At 45.1% G+C, this 18,275-nt stretch overlaps 1 protein-coding gene across 2 annotated transcripts in view; it reads right to left on the bottom strand.

The window, feature by feature from the left end:
* LOC120948923 (mucin-17) overlaps positions 1-18,275 on the bottom strand; it is an 87,821-nt gene that overhangs the window by 32,543 nt on the left and 37,003 nt on the right. For both annotated transcript variants that reach the window (XM_040365786.2, XM_040365788.2), the window contains exon 4: positions 11,590-11,607. The gene's annotated coding sequence lies outside the window, so the exon portion shown is untranslated. The remainder of the gene's footprint in view (positions 1-11,589; positions 11,608-18,275) is intronic.

Raw genomic sequence — 18,275 nt, 5'->3', positions numbered from 1 at the left:
ATGTTAAACTTGTGTCAGATATCACATCTACAGTCTAATCTGCATATATTCATGTTTGACCAAATCTAGAACGTAGCATTTCGGAATATCAAACAGTTAGATTAAGTATTATGCAGAGTACCTAAAGATGCGTCATTCCTTCCGATCAAGATGCCAAAACTCTAGTTGACCAGTTTAGTAATCCATAAAAAATGACTAAGCCATTCCCAGGGATTAATACATCAAGTATATAGCTTTATGAGCTACTGTCTCAGCTAAGTAATTTGTTTTCAATTGCAAATAAAAAAACGGCTTTAATGGAACCTGTCACCGCAAAAGGAGCAGCCGCATCCGGTGTTACTCAATTGCCTGCGCCAGCGGTTGAAACAACAAACAAAACAACCCCGGACAGCTAAAATGGACAAATTCTCATTACGAAAGCAAGTCATAAATCTAGCAAGGCTGCAGATACCATGCGCGAGATTGCCAATTTGCGTACGCTTGAGCGGATCTGTTCTCAAAACGGGGCCTATCGGGCGGGTTCGATCTACACGGCCCAGCTTCCGGTGTTCCAAAAACTTCGGGTCTGCAATAAATGGCAATCTCTCTTCGTGGGGCATCCACGCCGTCCATCCAGATCCAGCGGGGTGTTTTGATGCCGACCTGCGAGATCATAAATAAAAGTTCACTCTCCGACTAGGCGGGCGAAAGCGGTTACCAGTGCCAGAGGGCAGAGACCAACCACAACAACAACAACAACAAAAATACAGGGAGTAAAAACATACACACCAAACATGTCGCTCTGGACCAACAACACACACACTCACAGTTGTATGCGTGAGGGCACATAATTCGTTTATAATTTGTTTTTTATTCAAATTTAAACGCGACCACAAGATATGTGTGGGGTGTTCGTCAATGCATGTTTTTCGTGCTCTTGCTCTGTCGTGTCCTCCACTGGTAAGCTGGCACCTTCCCAATGGTCGCCAGATGTGTGTGTTTGCTCGTCGTGTCGTAGTACATTTTTGATTTGGCAGCTCACTTCCGCTGTGCAAGGGTTTTCTCGCTCGCTCTCTCTCTCTCTGCCTTTAACGGCACACGCATAACACGGCTGACCCGATGGCCAGTGGTACTTCAACTGGCTGAAGTTACTACTACTTTCTGCTCCAGGTTCGTTTGCATCAGCTAGGGGCAGGAAAATAGATTAGCGAGCCCGTCTGTGTTCGATCAGATGGCGGGCACTGATTTACGCACTCACAGCTGGGCGCGATCTCCAAAAACCCAAAACAGCGCGCCGCACACCAATGATGAAGGTGTGACAAATGTTGGGAACTTTCTTTCAGCCCTCCCAAAAAACCAGGGGGAGCGGCGAAACATAACACGCTCTCTTTGTACCTCTCCACAACCGATCGAATCGCGCTCCATGTTCATCGTTGTTCGCCGTTGTTGCACAACGAGCAAATGATGATGCGGAATAATGTCCCCTGGCCTGGACGCGGCTTGCTTGTATTGAAGCGGTTCGCCGAAAAGGAGGGAAAAACAGACAGAATATAGTTACAGCTTTTTGTGATTGAATTGTACTTAGCGGCCTTGCCCCGTGGTTCCCCGCAACCTCGGTACGGTGCGGTTAGAAAGTGATGTTTTGTTGTTGCCGCTGTCGCGTTTTCTTCGGCTGCGTTGTTGAAATAAAATCGTTTAGCTGGGTGGGCTCCGGCGCACGATAATCGGGCGTTGACGAGCGGGCTTTCCCGATGAAATCAGATCATTTTACGTAAAAAAATACTGTCAGATCTCAATTGATTGCTTCTTTTTACGGACATTTGTACTGACTGCAAACAAGGTTGGGCATATTACATTGGGTTGTGCGTATGTGAGCAAAAGGGTGGAGCATTTGAATATGATGCAAGTAGTTGGCAGGGAATTGGTTTTTAATTTATAAAAAAATGTCTAAGCAATTATTTTTCTCAACTTTCTTTCTCCCTCTATCTCTCTATCCGGGAATGAATTGCTTGTACGTTCGTAACAAATGACAGATATTTCTCCAAAGGAGCTTCTCCACCCTCTTCCCTGTACGTAGCATAATCCATCCACCAACCGCTTCCTGATTGCTTTCGCTCTTTATCGATCGTCTACGGCCCGAGGGCAGCTTAGTTAAGCACCACAAGCTGAAATCTCCCGTATCGTCCCGCACCAAACGAAGACAGATGAACCAACGATAATGTGCGCGCGCCGGTTCGTTGTCTTTGCCACGGCGGCCACCTTCATCACGTGCATCGGCCGGGTGAGAGTGAACAACATAGGTCGCGTTTCACACGATTATGCGCACACATCGGGCGCTCGTGAGAACGCTTGTGTGGCCACAAGCAACACAAATGCAACCCTGGAGGGGATTTTCAAGCATTCAGCAAATGCGTTCCTTGCGCGACACCACGTTTGTGCTACGTTTGTGCCCGAGCACCAGCACACGAGATGGAACGTGCATCAAACGTGGATCGGCGGACAGATCAAAAACCCGCGCGGATCCGCTAAGATGGGAACGGACGGGGGAAATTATGCGCGCACGGCCATGGGAGCATGCGTGTGCCGGAAGAGTGGTTCAATTTCAAGTGGGGGGGGGGGGGGGGGGTTTGCACTGGTCCAAAAAGGGAACTGTAAGAGTTTTATTGCACCAACAATTCATTATTTTATTCCCGGTTGGTACGTGGCTGTGGTAGGCGGTATGTAACCGGGCAGCGGGATGCTTGCTGTCGGTGCCGTTTGTAATTTCCAAAATTAATTCAGGAATTGGTGATAAAATATATCATTTGACTCATTATCCGTGTTATTCGCTTATCCGGGCGAGGTCAAGTCCCGAGAAGCCCGGATAAACGGCGCTCCACTGTACATTATAACACACAACAAATAAAAATAATCCATAATTGGTCTCACAAGTTAATTATATCTTCAACAATTGAAAGGTTTCTCGGGTTGATCCCATTAAAATCTCCATTAATTTCTTGCTTGCATCTATCCATGTAAAATCAAATAAACTTGTGTCTCAATAGAACATTGTGATGACAAAACAGTGGTTTCTTACTCTCTTTTTAAGTTATAAATGTATCAGTGCATTCCAAAACTTTTTGTTTGGCTTTCGTATCGTAATCGTTTAGCAAATATCCTAACATTAGATTACCAAATTTAAGTTTTGTTTACGATGCTGTCATGCTTAAACAGAAGCACGTATATTATCATATTGATGTGCTGAACCACACATGAATGGAAAAAGGCAACCGTAAGAGTGTGTGTGTGTGTGTGTGTGTGTGTGTGTGTGGATCGTGTGTTGTTATTCTCAATTTATAATCCTAACGCTAAACGATCGAAATATGTATAACTTCCTCAAGGAAATAGAAATCCACGGCATCATTCGCCCGAGAGACGTTCTCCACGGTGTGGTCCACATCTTCACGGCAGCTGGGAGCAGCCCATCCATTCCAAAAATAAACGACACACAGGCACAGGTCACCTCCAGAATTAAACCGTCCCAGCGCTTCTAGGTTATGATTAGCACTTTAATTTAACCACCCGATCGTAGCGCGGGTCCGTCGATCCGTCGGCTGCAATAAACATCACATTTTTATGAACCGTTCGACACTTCCCTGCCCTGAAGAGAGGGGACGAGGGATTGCGGTCTGCGGCCCGACGGTGATAACGCTTGGGAGCTCCACGGTGGGCTTTTGTTTGGTGGGTGGAAAGCTGCCGGGGTGCGCGGGCCGGTGCGGTCGATGGATTTGACCTAGTGCCCTAGCGGTTGCAGCCGGTTGAAGCGTTCGTGCTAAAAGCTGTGGGTAATTTGTGGTTTTATACCGATACCGATGGGTGCGAAGGGTGGCCCTTTCCAGTGATGGCGGCGGTGTTGCACTTCAACTGTGCCGCTACGATGAGCGATGGTAGAATGTAGCAGGAGAGTTTTTTGCAAATCGGAACAGTGGTAAGGGCTGGAAAAGGGCTAATAAATTGGATGCAGGTTTATATCGGCTGGCTGGTGAGAAGCCATCAAACAAATACTGGTGTACCAGTTTCCCTGCTTGATGGTTACGTTGTAAGTAGGTTATAATAAAACTTACATTTTAAAAAAATTAAACATTAATTGCATAACAGGTGCGCACCGAAACAAGTGGCACGTTAAGTGTTTCTTCCCAAAGCAAAGTGTTTGTTTAATTTTTTAAATGAATAATTCATTCACATCTCACTGGCAACGCGCTTGCGATGGCGTTATGGTTGCCCATCGTGAATGCGCATTGGGAAGTAAAAGAAACGCCAATAATAGATAAGTAATTGCATAAGTCCCTTTATTCTGTTCATCCTTATCCGCGCGCACGATTCCCCGCGCTAACCGTCAACCGTGTGAGCAATTTCCGTTTCCAATTCACACTAACCTTGTCCCGTTTATATTAGGCATTGGGCGGCACTGTGAAACCTACATTTTCCGCATGAACTGTGTGTGTGTGTATCGGTGGCCGCTGAAGGGCGCCGTACGCCCGCTTGGCACCAAGCAGGGAGAGAGAGAGAGAAACAAACACGCACACGATACGCCCATCCATCCGGGCGTGAGCTGCTGTCAATCTGAAGGAACATGCCGGAACACACACACACACACACTGATGCTTCGGAACAGAAGCTGAGCGGTGCTGCAGCAGCCAAACCACACCTGCCAGGCTGGCCTGTGTTGTAATCTCTCACGTTTCCGCGCTTGCACGTTGCACTCGCGTGGAATCATTGCCAGCGCGGACGACATTGCATGCATGACAAACGCTTCGCTTCCGACGGGCTGCACTGCACGTATGTTTCCCTATGTGTGTGTGTGTGTGTGCGAGCGTGTGGTAAGATGCATGGGAAAATGTGAAGCTGTGCTAAACAATCATCCAACGCCAAAAACGGGATGGGGAAGTCTCTGGGTGGGAAGGCGCCATCGTGACGCGCGCTGCGATGGATGATGGAGCGGTGATGGAAAAGGAAACGGCAAATTCGATACCTTTCCGAGCAGGTGGTCTTTGGCTGGTGCGGGGAAGAGCGGAAGATAGTGGCGAGGGAAGACGTATGGAAGCTTAAGCGAATCTAAATGCTAATCGACAACAGAGGCTGAGGAGATTGCGATTTGCACACGTGCGAAGATGCGAAGACTACCAATCAGTACCGGGCATGATTGTGTGGTGTGATTGTGATTGCCAATCGGATAAACTACTAATTTTACACCGTTTTTTCGGGGTGAATTGGCGTTCAATAGCTTTAGTGTGGAGTGTATCGTTGAACCGGCAAAGGTAAGTAATTGGTGAATGGAGTGAATGATTAATTTTCTCTTTGAAATTGATACAGAGTTACGATCTGAAAGGAAGATCAGTGTTTTGATCGTGTTTAGGAGAAGCAGGGTTGTTGATCATGTATTTAAGATATATTTGGGATCTTAAATGGCATTTTAAGATTATTACTATCTGTGTTAAACAAATAGGAGGGATATCATTATTATATATACATTAATGGAAAGATACGTAATATTTTAAAGCGTGTCTGAGAGTTTTAGATTAAAACATTTTAAACAAATTTTTCACTTCCAATTGTAACTCGAGCACAAAACACACCATGTGCTACATTTTGTGGAAGAAATAAGATCAATCGTAGTACAACACAACAACCCATTAGCACTCCTGAGCAAAAAAGTGAATTCATTACATTCTGATCTCGCTCAGTCGAATCTGTTCCAACTCAATTACACATCAGTGCAACTTATTTTGCAACGTCGCACCCGTGCACTACCACCGCGTGCCGCACGTAGGTGAACGGACTGCGTGGTGCGGACGCGAGCAACACATGTACCGAACCCGTTCGAATTATTGACCTACCTCGCGAGCTGTGAAGCTGCCTCAGCCACTTGCCAAAACCGATCGATCGATGGGTTCGTTTTTTTATGCGACCACCAGCAAGCACCACCAGCCGGTGAGACGTGTGGGATGCATTTACTACCCGGGGCCGGTAAAGACCACCAATCCGACCACGGGACGGGTGGACAGTTTTCGCTCTGCACCCATTAGGAATGCGAAATTCTTGCGCAACTTGTGCAGCAGGTGGGACAAGTTCGCGCCGGCAGGAGAAGGGTAAGAATGAGTGTGTGTCTCTTTTTAAAAAAAACTGGGTCCATTGAAACAAAAAAGTGGACCCGTTTGCATGTCTATCGCTCGTTGGTGTCCAATTCCTAGCTCCAACTCTGCGATTCGGGTTTCCCGCTTGTGGGTCGCACGTTGAAGTCTTTCGTATCGCCGGGGTGGATGATTTTAGGAGCTTTGGCTGTCGATTGCTTGATAGATTTATTTAGCTTTCGGTTCGGTATCGGTAAGGTTGACCGGGAGATTATGCTTTACTTTAACCTCCCTTTCCACCCCCTTCCACCCTCCCTTGGGTGGGTAGAACTTGAGCTAGGCGTGAGCGTATGCGGACCCGCAAGCAACATAATAAATTGAGCACCACCAGCTGCCACGGGAAAAGGGTGGGCGACGTTTGATGGGTGGAGTAGTTCTATTTTGGAAAGCCCCAATGGTGGGTTTGTTTGTTTAGGTTTTGCAGGATCATTAAAAATCATGCACTGAGATTTGGTTCAGTGCAGTTTTTGTGGGTCATTTGTGGGATGGTGAAAAAAAGAGGTTCAAGCAGCTGGAGGCTGGGTTTCTAAGAGTAAAGAAGAGGCTGGGTTTCTTATTCCCTTTAAAGCTACAAATCACACGAATGAAAAGTATAAACCGCACGGCTATCAGCTTATTAGAATCTTATTATGGTCAGAGCAAAGAAATTGAGAAATTGTCCAGCGAAATGAGAGAATTTATTAGAAAAAAGTACGCGCAAGTTTCTCACCGCAGCCACAGGCACAGTGGCATTTGGTGACCCAGTATTTACTGCCTATCTAAGCATTAGTTTTAATGCAATGATAAAAAGTAGGCTTGCACAATCTTGCCCGGTTCGGGTGGCCGGTGTCCTCGATGCGATCAAAATGATACCTCCATTGTGCGTTGGCCCTCCACTTCGAACGGGTTACGAACCGGACCTGACCTAGAGAGCGAACCATTTTCACATAAACCCGTGGCACGGTACACAGAAGCGAACAATCATTCATCATCCATCATTAGGCCGAACGGCGCGAGTGTGCAGTGTGGTTCTCTTTTCATGTTTGCTACCTTTTTTTGTTGCTGTTTTTGCTCCCGTCTTGTGGCGGCACTTTGCGGTTAGGTTTAGAATTCTGCAATTTCTCGAGTGACACATGAAATGGTTAAAAATTAAATTGTATACTCCCGTGAGACTCGACGCTGTACCCCCGGGTCGGGTGGTATGTAAATTACGAGCTGTGTACTACGGTCGCTTATTGCTTTTTTTTGCTCTCTAAAATGTATCTTCTATTGATCGAAATTGAGCGACCCACAACAGCATACCACCGCATACCGGTGTTACGTCGGCGTGTGGGAAAAGAGTCACGGGGTCTTGTCGGGTCGGTATGACAATCGAACAAATATGCATCGCAACCAACCGTGGTGTCCCTGCTGTCCGCGTGTTTCTGTGACTTGGAGGCCACCACCGGTTCGGTTCGCGTCTGCATACTGTCATAACTCACCACCAGCAGTTGAGTGGGTTAGCGTTTTCGGTTGCGAAGCGGGCGCTCCTGTCCGCTGCAGGTGACGAACGTGAAGTAGGTTACGGCTCGATATCGTTCAGCGTGCCGGTTCACAACTCTTTGCACGCTTACCCGGTCCGTTTGGTGTACGATTTTACTGCGGCGAAATGTTCGCCACGCAAGTGAGCTGGAAGTTAATTTTCTTTAATGTCACCCGACCTCACTCGCCATGCACATGGTGCAGTGGTTGGATGGGTATGTTGAGAGAAGGAGGAGGAGGATTTTTGTTTTGTTTTAGCTGTCACTCTCAATCCGCTGTCACCGCGTTCTCACTCACGGTCGCGATGGAGCGGTTAAATTGAGCATATGATTTATGACGACTGGCGGTGGCGTTGGTGGTGCAGCCTGGTAACCGCCGCATAGGCAAATATGTGCAGTTATGCAATTTCACGGTACATTAATCTCGAGAAATGCATCGCGTTGACAGTCGGCATTCGTAGGAGTGAAGAACAATTCCATCTCAAGGTATGGTGGTGTAATGAGCATTTAAATGGAATGAGCCGGAATGATCACTCAAACAAAGCACCTGCTGCGAACCTGTAGGTTGACCTGGTATGCCAATTAATCCACGTACTGGTGCTGATGAGATCTTGAGAGTGAAAAACAAAGCTGATTGAGGCAAGAATATTGGGATGATTTAATTCACCTTGTTTGTTAAAAATGAAAGAGCCTATTTCACGGAGGAGAAGACAGAATGCGGCAGTGAAAACTGTGAGAATTCCAGAAAACTGAAGCAAAATTAGTTTTATGAGGTTTTTAACCTTTCTATCTCGGTTCTCTTTTTCACTAATTGGATCGCTGGCCTCACAACCCTTTTGCTATTTGTTTTTCTGAGTTGAAGTCTTGCGTTAAGAAAACATATCTTTCACAATATCGTGTGTTGCTTCTATCGCACGTGGCGATTTATGATCGCAGTGACTTCTTTTGACAACTTTAATTTATTTTACTTTCTTCCACAGGCTGGACAACGTGTAAAAGAGGGTGTTTTGCAGTTCCTTCCTCTTAGGCATCAATCCAGCCATGTTGGCGGAAAACCGGGTTCATCGCTTTCGGTTTAATCTCACCCAGCGATTGCGCACGTGTTTGCGCATTTTTCACTCCTCAGCATAAGCGGGATCAACGGGGCATTCGAGGGCAGTGAACAGGGCTCTTGTTGTGTTTTATCTACATCCCCCCGCGCATTTTCTTCACCTTTCTTTTCTCTGCCCTTGCTCTCGGGAAGCTCGTTTCGCGGTTGTCAAACAATAAATAATGCCCGGTGGTGTGTTTAAATAAATCATAAAAATAAATCAACCTTCCTTGTGAAGGTGATGCAGGCGTGGAGAAGTTGACTGTTTACAGATAAAAGTGCACCAGTTAGGTAGCGATACCAATAGGCGCTTGTTTCGATCTTGAGTGCTTGAGGTTCGTCGCCTGGACATTGCAATCTTTCCGGTGAGATCAACATGAAGTGTATGTGTTTTGGTTTTTTTTTGTAGACTCGGTAGTTGTTGGCCTCTAACTATATTTTTTTTACTGTTTTCACAATCAAAACGGCTGTTAAAACAGTGAATGAAAGTAACAGGAAAGCCACAATCATACACCAATAAGGAAAGAAAACAACACAACGGAAGTCGTTGAACCACCAAGCATTCGTGAGCTGTGGGTTCGAGAGCTTTAGTGCAGAACCTAATCTCCGGTTTTGGACAGCAACATCCCAGCTGGCACGGCTTGATCTCTGCTGACCCGCGCAAATGCTGGTAGGATCGAACCACCCGTTTCAACACCCAGCTGACATAAATTTTAATCAACTGATCAACGGCAGTTATAATTAGCGTGTCCAGGCTGACGAGGCGCACCGGCTTGAACTTGCTACTTGCACGTGCTGTTTTTAACACTTTTAGGCACGCAGACAGGGAACGCGAAAAGGGCAAACGGGCAAACGGGGTCGTTTGTCGTTTTTGGTTTTGGCGAGCGGCAATATTTAATTTGCTGCAGGGGAGGTTGGTTTGTCGTGTTTTAAACGATGCTGATTGTGCTGTTGCACCATATTTGCTTGCGTTTGTTGTAGCGCACCTAGGCTCAACCTTGGATGGGGAGATTTACCTTCAAATAGGGTGTTTAGGGAGGGTGTTTTAGCGCTTGGAATTGGAGATTTTTCATCATCGATACGTTGGCGCAGCTGCCACACTCGTGACCGGCACCAATGTCCGTTTTCTTCACGAAACGGATATACGGCCGCCTCTTCACAATGGACATTGTGTGTTGTTAGCGGCTCCCTTCGATGCGTTCGATCGTGCAAATCGTTGAGAAACGTTCCGCAACGGTTCAGCGTCATCGATCGTGAACTCTGAAGCGGGGGGGTTCGTCGCTTATCCACCTAAAACCGGACGCCTTTTTCTGGGATGATTTCGCAGTACCGCCTCATCCGAGCGGCAAAAGGGTGTTAATTTTATTGCCTACCGACATCAACATCAAAGTGGCCCACCGACGGTGGCCGGTGTCGTAAAACGATGGCTTGGTTCGATAGACAGAAGGCGTATTAGCGACACTGCTTTGGGAGTTTGGTTGCACCACGTCCAAAAGGGAAGTTGGTAACGCAATTGATACAAAAACACAGGTAAGCAAATTAGCCAATGAATTTGTGCTGGTTAATTTACACCTGAGCTTTAAGGAATTATTTGGAAATGCTTGCTTTAAAGCTATTAATAAAATATTAGGCATGATTCCCTCGCCTACTGTGCCGCTTAACCTTTAACTGTTCGCCGTAGTAGCGGTTGCAATACACACAAATTACCACTCTGTGTCTCTTTGGCATGACTTTGTCGGTTTTCTCATCCACTCCAAAAACACGCAAAGACAATCACCATAAAGCGGGGTGGGAAACAAACGAGCCCCAGACAAATGGGACACGCGAGGACACCGCCGTTGGCCAAACCGTACGCACATGTACGCGAAATTAGCATCTTCCAGTCGGCTTCACCTTCTCCGAAATGGTAAAAATTGTCATTTTGTACCTTGCGTTGGCATTTGAAGACGACCAGTGTAGTCTTCAGCACCAGCAATCAGCATTCTTGCAATCGGTGAGAAAACCACACCGATCTTCCGAAAGCATTGGTTTAGCGCCCGCTAACCGTCCAAGCGTGGCCACGGCAGACGAAAACGCAACGCAAGACATGTGTGCGTGGTTCTCTCCCGCGCCGACAGGGGGTTTCTCCACAGGGGTTGAGGGGTTTGATTGAGGTGCGTTCGTGTTAAACAATTTACGTGTTACGAAGATTACCTTACTCCCTCGAAACCGTTGCATCATTTCGCGCGAAGGCAAAGATCAAACTGTGTGGTTAAGATTGATCTTTCTTCGATTGGCTGTGATGGCGGGCTGATGTGCGTGAGTTCATTAAAAGTGAGCCTGGTCGGTCTGTCTCTTTTTGTTTTCGCAGATGAACGATAATCGTACGATCAAGGCTCGGAAACTCTGATGATGCACTGGGCATGGTGTACGGGCGGGAGATGATGCTATCGGAGCTGCCTGCATTAGTGGGATTAGCTTGCAAGGGAAGCTGATTTTGAGTTTGTAAAAAGTAACATTAATGAATGAGTTGGTGTTCATTTACTTCTGTTTCTTTTTTTTGTTTAATCACGGCTGTCGTCATCGAGTGCACAACGCTTTCGACGTTAATCGACGCGGCAACGTCCGGAACGAATGTCCGGCTCGAATCAATTTGTGGCATAAAGATGCGTCAACAGATGCAAATTGAGTCCACCCACTCGAGGTCGAGGTCGGATGGATGGAATAGGTGCAAGGAGTTCGTTATTTTAGCGTTGTTAGAGAAGATTGAACGATGAGCATCGTTGAAGAAAGAAAGCGTGGCCGTGTGTTGCGGAAGAGAAAACTCACATTTGCATATTGTTTGATGGCTAGATGTTAAGCTTTTACTTACATTCAATGTAGCATTTGTCTGAAAAATAGAAAAAAACTATATTACTTTTGTGGCAAATATTCGGCAAAATGTAAAACTATGTATCAAGCATAATAATACAAAATGTATCTAATACTAAATTGCATTATTCCGTGAATGATTTAACTTTATTCAAATAATTGTATAATTTAATTTGTTCGCAGATAAAATACAGTGTGTTAATTAAACTAAGCAAACAATCGTAGGTTCAATAAATTACAAACTTTTATGTTCACTTCTGTTCTCACAGAGCAAATTAGTAAACTAATTAGACTAAAATTTTATCATTTAAATTCCAAGCACACAGCGTAAAAGATCACAACAATCTAGATGATTGTTTTGGGGGGCAAAGCCTGACAAGTGGTTGACAAATCGCTGCCATGAAACAGTTGTACAGAGCTACACTGCCCACTGTCAACACATTCGTTAAAATAAAGTTGTTTTTCATTCTTGACGTTAACGGGTCCCGTAATCCCACAATTATGTGCTTTTCTTGCCTGCAGAAACAAAACCAAACAAAGTACAACCGAAAGAAAACTCAATCAAATCTAAAAAAACGCCAAAGTTTACCATTACCGGGACAAATTAAAATACTACCAAGGTGCATTGTTTGAGACGGTGGGAAAAAGGGGGGCCTGGTGTAACGGTGTAACAAAGAGGCTACAATTTGTTGTTGTTTTTTTGTTGATGATTATGCCGCCAAGTATGTGTGACCACATCAGCAGCAGAACAACAATTTAAGCCACAGCATGTCTGGCGCGTTACGTAGAATCCGCCGACAGTGCCATCCCTCAACACACGCTGATTAAGATGGGAGCAGTTAAGAAGGCAAAAGGCTAAACCGGCCCATGACCCGCTGAGCGGAAGGCTCCTCCGTGGTAAACAGCAGCGTGAGCTTACTTAGATGGACTGTAGCTCTCGCGTAATGGCTCGTCGGCTCGGTATGGGGTCAAGATTTGGCTGCAGTCACCGTCTCAGCGCTGATGCGTCTCGATGGGTGCAACAACAGCAGCAAAAAAGCCCCACGGATTGATGCGATCTAAGCATTTCTATACATTACGTTTGCATCGTGGTAACTCCAAGGGTGAGGGCAAATTTTCCCGCCCGATAAGCCCGAGATCGTTTTTAAAGCGGGTAGACAAATTTAAACCGCAAAAGAAGCAAACGTACAATCTCGTCGCGCTGTAGAATTTGTTTTTGCATACTTCCCGCACGAAGGGAAACCCCGTCAGCCACCCCCTGTTATCTGGCCAATCTTTACGGATCCATTCATCAGCACCGGGTGGTGAACTACACTTGCAACAGCACCATCACCAGTACCACCACTACCACGCACACAATGCACATGACGGCTCGCCGACAGTGCTCTACACCACGGACGCAAACGACCAGACGGTGAGTGAGTAATGATGTAACATCATGCACCGGACAGCCGGACGGTGCTGGGTCTGTGCTGGATGTGGTTTTTGGCACGGGTCGTTTTTATGCTAAAAACGTTAGCTAATAAAATAATGATCCTATTAAGATCGCGTTCACGATACGCTCCAGACGGGGGGTTTAGAGGTTGAGTACGACAGGAGAAGAGTGAAGACCGGAATGGTGGTAGGAAAACATGGCAGGAAAATGATGTTGAAGTGTTTTTTTGTCTTTGTTGCTGCAGATGCTGTGTCGGTGCACGTGTGCTGTATCGATTGCAGTAAAAATGCATCGAGTGTAGACAAGTGGTCGGGTAGACAATCCTAGTTGCGGTCAGTATTTGTGCTTATTTACGAAAGTTTGGTCGCATAATATCCAAACAAAACTGTCGGAATGTTAATGGGAGCTGGGAAAATGCAAACAACAAAATCAGAGCATCTTGGAATGTGGAAGATTTAATTTAAAAAACAGGTGGATTCTAGTAAAGATTTTCACACGTTCCCTCATACTCTTTCCTGAGTGTGTAAGGCATGACATCACATTCAGTATGTTACGATAGTCGATATAGCGACACAAAGAGCCAGGAATATAAAAAAAAAGGACTGGATGTATAAAACACTCTTGGAATTTCCCACAATACGACTCATATTTTACATTACAGAAGTTGAAAAGTTCTGCCATGCTGGAGAAAGATACAATAAAGTGTATTGGTACATACGTTGAAATAGTATATCACTCAGTTACTATTGTTCTCTTTGAAATTGATTGCAGATTGGAGCCATGAAAACAGTATTAGTGAATTAGAAGGTAGCAAATTCGAGAGATTTTTCGGATAAGATTGGTAAAAATGTCCTTAAAATGGTGGGCTCATACCCTCTACATAAGAGAGATTGCAGATTAAAGTTGATTGTAAATTATGTTAAGTGATATTTGTTGCCAAACAAAAACAAAAATTGCGTTTATTAAAAAAAAATCAAGATCTAGCAAATACAAACTTTTGAATGAGGTTATTATGGGAATTCTATTCCTTTACAAAGAAAATTTTCTTGCAGTGTTGTAACTCATAAAAGCATGTTATAAATACTTTGGAAAATGTTATATGAAAGCAAAGCATAAATCACTAAATTTCTATTAAACCATCCCACTGTCATCCCAAATCATCCCAGTATCTTAGTATATTGCAAACATTAGCATTTCAAGCTGTATAACACGAATTCAGACGGTTTTTGCATATTGTACTTTAGACTTTCCAAAGCTGATATGACTTTCGAAAAAATCCAAAAATATACTTGCTGTTTTTTCCAAACTTAGTTTGGGCCTTCTCTCTTAAGCTCTCAATACGTTTTTGGCTATGTTAATTGTCTGAAATGCCAAAGAAAATGGAAATTGATGACATGTTCTTTTGTGCCGCTCAAAGTTAAGCATGATATCAAATAAAGTTGTTTTAAATTTAGCATTTGCCTGTTTGTGTTTTGCTCACACATAATACCTGTCCATTTTTGCACACCGGCAAATTTAGTGGTTGGATTAAATTACTGTCTCTGTTCCTTGCACATACACGCACGATTGCGTCAATAATGGGCATTTCGAGAAACGATTTATTCAACACAACACAACCTAATGAAATCATCAATCATGCTCCCCCCCCCCGCGCAAGTGTAGCTTCCCCTCACTCTTTTTCACAAGAGAAAGAAACGAATCAAAACGAGCAAACAGCAAACGCTTGTCTCCGGGTGACACAAACCAACCCTAAAATGACCACCGACAACCGAAAAACCCGTGGCTGTCAACGAAGCAGCCATGGTCGATCCATCGGACCTGTCTATTTCCGTTATGATTCATACGTTCGACGTGGACCAACACGGTACTAAACCCTCTAATTTGGCTCATAATTCCAGCCCGCCTCTTGGCTAGCGCCGCTCCATAAACGTATGATTTTCGTTCGTAATCGCATCCTGCATGGTCGGGAGTGCGCAAAAACCGCGGGCGCAGAAAAAGGTGCGACAAGCGTAACGCATCATCATCATCAGCAACAGCATCGCCAGATTGGTGCAGCTTGTGGCTGGGAGTTCCGCGACATGGAACCGGTGAATTCTTGTGCGTTGAATCGTACCGAAACGGTGGACTACGCAGGCAAGCAACCCTCATCATCGTACGGGAAAGAAAACGATGACATGCGGGTCTCCGGATCTTGGCTCACACCACGGAGGAGGAGGTTCCAATCGGAACACGACGCTTTCTTGGAGCGATTAAACGCTTTTGTTTTGATTAAAAGTTCTCATTCCCACTGGTCGCGGAGTTCGGGGCTTTGGGGCGGAGGAGTTCAGGCATTGGAGGAGGGCAGAAAATTGAAAACGAAGGTCTGGAGGAAACCCACGGGAACCTTGCGAAAGGGATATAAAAAATTGCAACAAATGTGGAGGATGATGATGATGGATTTGTTAATTGAAAACGTCGCACGGTGCAGATAGCGACCTGCACGGTGGCGGCTTTTCCATCTGTCTTCTAATGAGGACGCGTCTTCCGTTTTGTCAGCAGCGTGCGGTGGGCTGACACATGCGATAAAAAGGTTGATGTATTGCAGAGGCGCTCGCCATCGTACTGCTGCTGCTGCTGCGGTTAAGTAATTGCGGCACGCCAAATCTGTAAGTGCTCTTATAAAAGGTGGAAAAGTTTAGGAAAGTATGTCAATGTGCTTCTTCACTCAGTGAGAAGCAGCTCCAAGCAAGCTTAATCCATTTTGATGTACTAAGAGTTGAAAAAATAACCTGAGCTGCAGGCAAGCTCCCGAAGGTGAATCAGTACATCCGTTGTGTCAAACCGTGTATGATGTTCTACTACCTGGGGCGTGCACACCTAAAAATTTCCGTAACTAATGGTTTGAGCCAGCAGACAGCTCGAGACAAGTACGACTCAGAGGAAGTAGGAGGAAACAAAATAACACAACAGTGAAATAAAAAGTTGAAGAATAACTGTTGTTTTTTCAGTTCTGCCAGGTGTTCACGTCTAGCTTGGGGAAGGTACACGTGTACCGGTGGCCCCATTTCTTCCGCGATAAAGCGTCTCGAGCGTGCGTTCCCGCGCGGCAAAGCGCATTAGGTCACTCCCGGGAGTGCGCATTCTGACAGCTATTACAGGTTCGTGTGGCTCACACGCTGCGTGATGCCGAATTAATTGAGAACGCTTCTTGCCAGCGTCGAAGCCATCTGTCGAAGTACGCAGTGCCAATGACCCTGTTTTTTTTCCTTTCCTTCTGTTGGTCTCTCGATCGTCTGGTTGGATCGTCAGTCACGAAGGAATGATGCTGCCGATGTTGCGTAACGCTCCATTCTCGTGCGGGACTGGCGCATGTCGTACCTCTGGTGATCGATGGGATGTTGCTACCTGGGGAGGGGAAGGCATGCCCAGAAAACAAGGGCACATACGCGCACGCATGTGAACATTTTAGAGAGTAAACGTGTCGCAGTTTAACGGATTCCCGAGTCCGGGATGATCCGTTGTTTTTGGCTCGTTGTTGTGGGATGCAAAAGACAAGGTATATTAATGAGTTTGGGAATCGGACAGGCTCGCTCGCCCAATTTACTGCTCCCCCAACGTGTTTCGCGAAGGAACTAAACAGTAAAACCACTTGATTGAGCATTTCATCTTGCTTAAAATGGTGCCCCGGTAGCTAACGAATATCTACGATGCGCTGCTCACCAATAAACAGTGCTGCATGTCACTATAAATTAGCTCGCCATTTTTAACGGTTCGGGGCAGTTGTTTATGTTTGACCCACCGTAGCGCCGTCGAGAACGGAAGCTTCTGTTTGTTTATTTTTCCCTCCCCCAACCTCTCCCACGGGAGTTGGGGATAAAAATGGCCCAAAACCGAAAAATGATGCTCGGTAAACATTTATCATTCGGCGGTTAGGTTTGATTGCTTTTGGGGCTAGAGTGAAGATGAAACGATAGAGCTGCCCATTTGTGGGAAACAGTGTTGGGGAATTTTTATAGCCTATCAACGGTCCATCCTACGGTTGCCGGACGGCTCGTTCGTTTGGAAATGGGTAAAACAAATCAATAAATGAACTCTGCGGTCGTTTTGAAACTTGGGGTTTGAAGTTTGAAATTTTAATGTGAATTGAGTTGATTAGCATGGTGAAATGGAGTCTACCGAGTGTGGGGCCCATCATTAGCAGCTAATCAACAGCAGGAAGATTCCGTTGATGAGTTGGTTAATAATATTGAATGATGGTTTGACATTTATTAGCGCATAAAATATGTGATGATCTTGCGAGTGATATGAAAATGAAAAGGTCAGCAAATGGTCCATGATAGCTTGATCTGAAATGTGGTGAACAAATAGCATAGACTCCATTTAAACTGTTCGAGCATAAAAACATTAACTATTTCTACTTACATTGATTAGGTGAACGTTTAATAACTTTAAAAAAAGTTAAAGTTAAGGATTAAGTTCAGTGAAGTAGTACAGTAATGGTAAGGTATTAAGGAAATGGAAAAGTTTTTAATAAAGAAACTAATCAAGAACAGTGCAGACTCTTAATATGTTCATTTCTGCAAAGCTGTTTGGGTCTGTAGAATCGATTAGTTATCAGCACACTAGAGAAGACAAAAAATTAAACATTGTAAAGGCGTCAGTCCCGGAAGAGCTTTGTAACAAACCATTTATAACAGATACACCGTTATAAACCTTATATTGTATCAATATTTCGAATTTTAATATCCAGTTTCTATGCGAGTTATATTCCTAAGTATCGGAAATAGAAAATTGTTCTTTACAAATCAACACAATAAAGATCAAAACGTTTTTCATCTCAGTGTAGCATGATTTCAAATCAACCTTTACCGTTGTTGATTGGAAACATTGTTTCCTTATATGTGAACAATAAAAAATACACATTACCATTTAAGATCCATCACCATTAGAGGATGATTTATCGGCCAACAATGTTTTTCTTTAATCCATCTCCCTCCCCCCCCCCCCCCCCCAAAAAAAACCTATAATATTCCAATTTTTCCACCGCAATCCCGTTATGATTTAATTACACCGGGACTGGCATTAGCTCGTTAATAGTCGTTGTAATCCGGCCGTACATTAAAAGCAGATCATACACATTGTACAATTCCACGGATTAGCCTTGCGGTCACGGCTCATCTGTTCCGTAATCGGGCATACACGCGAGAAGGTTCGGTGGTACAGGATGGCCCACACAGGGTAGAAACGGCATGCGGGACCCCATATTCGCCTCA

This window comes from Anopheles coluzzii, chromosome 2 (genome assembly GCF_943734685.1).
Source record: "Anopheles coluzzii chromosome 2, AcolN3, whole genome shotgun sequence".
NCBI lineage: Eukaryota > Metazoa > Arthropoda > Insecta > Diptera > Culicidae > Anopheles > Anopheles coluzzii.
Note: the sequence above shows the minus strand (reverse complement) of the source record. Positions and strands in the feature narration are given on the sequence as shown.